This window comes from Cupressus sempervirens, chromosome 6, assembly GCF_028749045.1.
Source record: "Cupressus sempervirens isolate cs-2001-9-10 chromosome 6, ASM2874904v1, whole genome shotgun sequence".
In the NCBI taxonomy this organism is placed as follows: domain Eukaryota; kingdom Viridiplantae; phylum Streptophyta; class Pinopsida; order Cupressales; family Cupressaceae; genus Cupressus; species Cupressus sempervirens.
In genome coordinates this window covers 429,741,136-429,748,732 of record NC_143123.1, presented here as the reverse complement: position 1 = coordinate 429,748,732, position 7,597 = coordinate 429,741,136, and positions in this window count along the sequence as shown.

Below are 7,597 nucleotides of genomic sequence, written 5' to 3'. Positions count from 1 at the left end.
ACCACATTTTTCATCAGACCAGTAATGGTGTTTTTAAGGGATGCCTGATTTTTTAATTGGATCTTTTTCGGGTGAAAGCATACCTGTTTACAAGTGAGATTTAAAGTTGTGTAGATTAGAAGGGGAACAACGAGCATTACCAACTGGTCTTATTTCCTATGTGATACGGGCCCTTATTTTCAAGGAAAATAATACTGGATTGACGGGCCCTTATTTTTAAGGAAAATAATACTGGATTGATGAACCCAGTATAGTTGTGAGAGTTTTTGGTACAACATCAACCCTTATGTCCAAGTACTTCAATGGCTTTTACAATATAATTAACCATTTGTCATTCGTTAGTCTTGTAAAACGGGGCTCTTTAAAGAGTCCCAATTCGACGGTAGTAAAGCTACCGATCCTTTAATGTTCTCAAATGAATATAATTGTGTTGAATGATAACGTAACTTACAAAAAGGTGTGATGAAACTTTTGATAGTATGCAGAGGACGATAAATAGTATCCATCCTATTTTTTAATTAGAAGAGGTGTGTGCCCAATTATATGCTGTTGATGTAGTAATTCATCATATAGTCTCTCAGGCTTTTATATATTGCATCTCAGTTGCCGGTTTGGATTCTGGTACGGATGTGGGTTTGAGATTCGGATTCGAAAGTTGTCCAAATATATATTTTGGGTTGGGTTTGGATTCGTTTTGGGTTTGCCCATACAAAAATATATTTAAAAAAAAAAGTGTTTTCCAACAACAAATAAGTCCATACACCACTCTGCTAATAGTAAAGCAATGTAACAAAATACACCACTATATCTATGTTCCATTTCAATAGGATATTAATTGCATCATTTAGCCATACACACAACATGATACACTTGCATGGGATATATTTCCATATCAAGGGACAGTTTGAGAATGAAAAGAATCATAAAAAGATATGTGCAGTTATCTGATTTTTTTAAAAAAATTGGTTATAGGACTTCTAACCAAGCTAGATCACAAGGTGAGATTCAGATTTGAAGTCCTGGATTCAAAGGATATTTACTAAATTAGGCAAAAAAAATACTTAAAAGTAAAAAAAGTTGTTTCGAGACCAAATTCGGCTGGGTTCGACGGTTGGGCAGTAGATTCTTCAAAATTTGTTCCAAATTCTGCCCAGGTTCCTCTGACAGAATTTGCAGCGAATTTATGGTGTTGTAGGCAAATTTGGGGAGAATTTGACAAGGACCAGACTTTGTAAAGAATTGAACCAGACTTTGAGGGTTGTTGGAGAGATTTTGGTAACTTAGTATTGGATACAACCATAAGGAAGCCACACAAAGGGCATGACAATTAGTACAATGAGTGAGAAGAGCTAATGTGAAATGATGTTACTCGCTGTTACTTAGGTTTCATATGCAATTGTTTAAAGAGTGAAAGCCTTTATTTTTTAGTTCTATTTTTCTGTAAAATGATACTAACTCTTAAATAAATTATACTCTTCAAAGTCTCCTTTTTATCTTATTTTAATTTGTTAGATGCCCAAAGAAAGGGAGTACTCTAATGGGAGTCCCAATATGTTCTACTTTTCATGAATTGACTTACACAGCTAGAAGGATCCTAAAATTTATGTATGCTATGGAGATGAAATGGGAATATAATTTGATTGTAGAATTTATTTGAAACTCACTCGTGTAACTAATGTACAGAGAAGTTTGTACTTTCTGTGATATATGCCCCTTCCTCGGTTGGGGGTTCTTCTTCGATTCTTGGTGGTTCTTCTCTGGCTACAACTGTGGCTAGGGCAGTTGTCTTGTAGTGTCTTGGCTTGGGGTTAGGGCTGTTGATCGTTGATAAGGGCCCAATTCTTGCGTGTAAGTCTATTGCCCTTTGGCTGAATGCGAGGACAAAAAGAGGAGATTGATCACAACACTATTGTTTTCACTTCCCATTGTGTGATGTGTTGGTTTCAAACCTTCTGACTAAACTTTACACGTTTGGATGTCTCCGCAAAATTGGGAGCCAATCCTCACTATTATTGTTCACATTTTCTCTATTGCTAAGGATTATTTTATTGTCAAATTTGATAATGCTGAAGATATAACTAAGATCTTGTATGATCACTTCTTTAGCTAGGATGATTTTTTGGTGTTGGTGATGGTTAAAACCACGAAATCTAGATTTTAACCCCTCTTTTGAGTTGTTTAACAAGTTTCCTATTTGGGTCAGACTCCTCAACCTTTCCTTTTATCTATGGATCTTGTTAAAGGAAGTGGGTGGGTTTTGGGGTACTTTTGATTATGGATAAGGATTCTTTTGATATTTTTTAGTCTACTTATCCTTGTATTTTGGCTAATGTGGATGACTCTAAAGGGCTCTGAGTTGAGATAAAACTTGAAGCTTTCAAGGGTTCTTGGATCAAATTGCTTGACTACGAAGGTATCCCGTTCAAATGTTGAAGATTCTTTCAAATTGGGCATGTCTCAACTTAGTGTTGTTTAGAGAAAAAGAAAAGATTCATTTCTTGGTGGCACAGTGTCTTTTTTGAGAATTATACTATCAGGACAAAAAGTTTCTCCTAGGACGTTGCGTTGGAATCTCCTCCCACCTCTTTGCCATACAAAGATTGTGTTGAGGCCAACTTGCTTCAAGTTGCTTGTGTGTAATCTTTCCAGAAGATTGGTAGCATTAAACCTTTGGCGGGGTTCTAGTTGGAGCTTGTGTCTCCAATGCTGAGAATGTTGTTAGAGCTATTGTTGTTAATTCCTCCTCTTAAGATTTTGATGTTGCTTTTGGGAAGAATGGTGCGTCATTGATTTCTTCAGCTTGTGGTAGGGCTTTGGCTAGTTGTGGCGCCTCTCTAGTTGTCATTTTCCCTACTCGTTATGCTTCTACTCGCCCTTCTTGGGTCCTACTATTGGTCTTCCTACCTAGGGTGTCAAAACTTCTGCACTGAGCTCAATTTCATGGGAGGATGCTACTAAAGTAGAAGAGGGATGTATTACGATCAAAGGAAAAAAATCTAAATCATCTTGACTATCTTCTAAATATGACACTTCATTCTGTTGTGGCTTCACAACACATGCCCCATTTTCAACTTCGAAAATGGAGACCCCCCCTTTTTCTTTTGAGGCTAAGAAGCATGCTCTTTAGAAAAGGGTATCTTTCGAGGCACCTCAGGGTTTGGGACTACTGTGGTGTAGGTTTAGGAATCGAAAAAACAAGTATTATCCAAGATCTGGCAAGCAGAGGAGCAAATTTTATGCACTAAGGCAAAGTGTGCACCTTTTGCATGTGTGCAACTTCCCAAGGTCCCCTTTTGTTGGCATGTGCCAAGGTGCACCCATGCACACCTTGATAAGGTGTGCAGTCTCCCCCATTTGTGCAAGATAATTATAAATAGGAGTGGACCCCCTTGAGTCTACTCATTGTGATCATCCAACTCTCGACTTGTGCAATCACACACCTTATGACCTCCAACACTTTTGCAACAACTAAACACAAGGTGTGTGACATGCACACCTCCTCTTTTCCTTGAAGGAAGACCTTGTTCAACGATCAAGGTGCACCAACTCCACAAGTGCACAATTGCATGCTTTGTGTACATGTGCTAGTGCATAGCTACGCGACACGTGCCTATCTGTAAACCTAACTCCTTGATTGACTAGTCTTGTGCTATTGCACATCCTGTACACCTATGCAAGTGCGCACCTTATAGCTTTTTTTAGTCATTTGTCTAGTTTGTCAAATTTTTCAAGTCAAGCGTCTTTAGGGCTTCCAAGCAACAATGTATTGATGTTTGTCCTTTGTGCAGGTTATCATGGCGGCATCAACTTCTGCAACAATGAAGACCACACCTAAATCCATGACCTTCAAATTCCAAGGTGCTTAAGAAGTTGTGCTTCATTGACTTGCCCTCGGAGATCAAAGAAACAAAGCTCAGACATATTGATTGGAATGAATTCCTTGTGCTGTGCAACAAACCCCATGAGAGATCAGAGATGATCTCTGTGCTTATCTAGTGGTTTGGTGAATGCGACATCACATCCAATGTCAGTACAATCATTAGATTTGATTAACCTAGGTCAAACACTATGTACCTAACAAGAAGGTGGTGAAGAGTGTGACATGAGAAATTGTCTTTGACATCCGACCAAACAATATAGCGAAGGTATTCCACCTCCCTAAGGCCGATGAATATGGAGAGATCACTTATGAGAGTGCATATCACTAGTACAAAGAAAACCAACAAGAAATGAAGGACATAATGCTGGACAAGTACTTTATCACCAAGATCCCACATAATAAGAGACTAGGAAAAGTGGATATGACATGAGGGTACATGATTGCAGATATTGGCTACTATATTGTCCTCTTAAGCAGAGTGATGGAACTTCCTGATGCGAGCCATCTAGAGACATGGATGGTGCACTTCATAGAAACAAGCAGAACTAGGCGCTGCAAGATTGATTGGGGTACCATCATAAGAAATTTATTGGATGAGCAACTCATTTCAGTTTATAATGACCCATAGTTTTATATGACTTCATCTATAGTGTACCTGTTGGCAACCAGAGCGAAAAACTACCCGGGTCTAGTGAGGAGAGGAAACATACATGACCCCAATGCGTGGCCACATATTGTGTACCCACCATTGGTACAAAAGAAGCTCCCAAAGGAGAGCTTGGAACAGAGGATAGTGAATCACGCCTTCATCTTCACAATAATATGCTTCATAGAAGGAGATTATGCGAAGAGGCTTTCAACAGAGGCAACAAGGGTGATAAAAGTAGGCGAATATTTCATATAATACAACACATTCACATACAACCAAGTGGTTGGGACTCTCTATCGCTCGAAGAAGCTGGCGTGTTATCCATCAGATAGGCTAGTGCTCTTGGAGATTGCCAGGCAACTGGCCTCGACATATGATATGGTTCGAAAGAAGCATAGGAAGACATGGGTATGACCAATTAACACTGGACCTTATGAGGTGATGCAGAAGCAAGATATTTGCACTTACGAGGTGGAATGGGAGAAGTATCCTCTGGAGGATTACTTGGTGGCCCACTGACACAGCACAAGGTAGGAGAATCCCCAAAGGAGATGTCCTAGCCCCTAGCAATATAACCACGTAGCGGAAACACAATAGCAAGAAGCAATAACACAAGATCTGATACCAAATCACAACTCTTTATTTATAAAATAGCTGTTACATGCAATGTGCCGAGCTATAAGGCCTTCCCGGTTACGGCCAAATACAAAGCAAGTAATAGTTCTGCAAGATCTCTCAAGATCCAAAACAATAGCAAGTCTAGATCCACACTCTGGTAGAAACCTCCAAGATCTCAACTTGTGCTCGCAAGCCACCAAACAACCTCCTTGTTTCTAAATCATAGCCACTAGCTCTTCTCACAAACTCGCAACTCCACCACAATCCTATTGTAAACTGCCTCACATTCGGCACTCTGTCCACAGACTTAGAAAAACTCACTCCTCACTTCCTCCTTCTCTCCAAGCTTCTACTAAGAAGAGATCACACCTTGAAGCTTTCACACGTTGAAGCCTTCACACCTTCTAGCTTGATTAGAAATGCTCATATGCCTTGCTTAAATAGGCACTTACCACCCAAGATGTTACAAACACAACCAATGTGGGATAAAAACCTTCAACAAATATTTAATTCCCACCCAAATACAACTAAGCACCCAACAAATATTAAATGCATGATTTAATAAAATGTCCACAAAATATTTAATTCCCACCCAAATACAGCTAAGCAGCACCACGTGACCCAACAAATATTAAATACATGATTTAATAAAATATCCACAACCTTCTAGAATTACACCTACACACCTTGATAAATGGAATGACAACCATTTTAATTTATTTTTTCTATGTACGCCACTTATGCACCTCGAAAATAGAAATTCCTCTTTTCTTTTCTCCTTGTTTTCTATTTATATTTTTTTTCTTCCAATTTTCGTCACTTTCTCTCTCCAATTTTTATTTTTATTTTAAAAAAATTTTATTCTTTTTAAATTTTCCCATGCAAGATGCTTCTGCATCAGACTCCATAGCTAGATAGAAAAGTGTGCTCCACACTTTGACGCCAAAAGAAAGATCTCCAACCATCTTAATCTTCATCAAAGGTTTCCACCTCAATTGGCACATCATCCACATCTGCATCCATATGTCAAACACTAGAATCTCAACCATCCAATCAACATGCTCACTCCCAGGAAAAAACTAAACATAATGCTTCATTAGCAAATCCTCATCCACATCAGCAACTAGTGAATCCACACCAGCAACAACAACCTCCACATCAGCAGCAACAAACTCTACATTAGCAACACAAGCCAAACTCCCAACACTAGCAATCTCATTGCTCACAACAAGATGCTCTGCAACACACAACTCATCACCAACAACGACCAGATCGCCCATGACCAAGTGCTCTACAATTTCCATGTCTGACTCAACCAACTGATCATGAAAACCAATGTCTATCCCAACATCAACAAGGTTAGGAATATCCTTAGCAACAACCTCTAGCTCCTCTCCAGGTTATGTATCAGGCTCTAGAAACTGATCAACAAAACCAACCTCTTCCACCTTGACCTTGTTATGCCATCTTCTTTTCGAACAAGTCTCTTAACTGACCAAACAACTTTCTTTCCGATCGATAGACTCTAGCTCCACAAATGTTCATGAAATTCCTTCCTCACCCCATCCCTAACTCGATCAACCAAGCTAGCTTCAAACTAAGCAGTCATCTCAAAAAACCTTCTCTCCACCACATCATGGAGATTTGCAATCATCTCAGGGTCCAAACTTCTCAGAGCCATCTCACAAGATCTTTGTAAACCCTCTGCAACAAATCCTTCCCATGCTCCTTGTGACAACCTTGAATTGTTTGCAAGTCAGATCACAACCTACCACCTTGCATCAACAATCAAGAACTACATCACAAGTCTAGGACAACAAATTTGCAATCCACAAGCTCTCTACAATCATGCCTCAACAAGTTCAATCTTCCATCTTCGCATCCATCTGCAAACCCTCTGCAATTGTAAGTTAGAACCACAATCTGCCACCTCACAACCAAGAGATCTAGGACTCCAGAAAGAAAATCCACCACCAGATCAAGACCAACTCAGATCTACTTCTCCAACCCAAGTCCTGGTGCAAACTGCCTCAGCTTTGGCGATCTGTCTACACACTTAGGAACTCCCGATCTGATACCAACTTGATGCAGTGCAAGACAGGGGAATCCCGAAAGGAGATGTCCTAGCCCCCAACAATATAACCACGCAACAGAAACACAATAGCAAAAAGCAATAACACAAGATCTAATACCAAATCACAACTCTTTATTCATAAAATAACTATTACATGCAATGTGCCAGGCTGTAAGGCCTTCTCGGTTATGACCAAATACAACGCAAGTAATACTTCTGCAAGATCCAAAACACTAGCAAGTCTAGATCCACACTCTAGTGGAAACCTCGAAGATCTCAACTTGTGCTCGCAAGCCACCAAGCAACCTCCTTGTTTCTAAACTGCAACCACTAGCTCTTCTCACAAACTCACAACTCCACCACAATCCTACTGTAA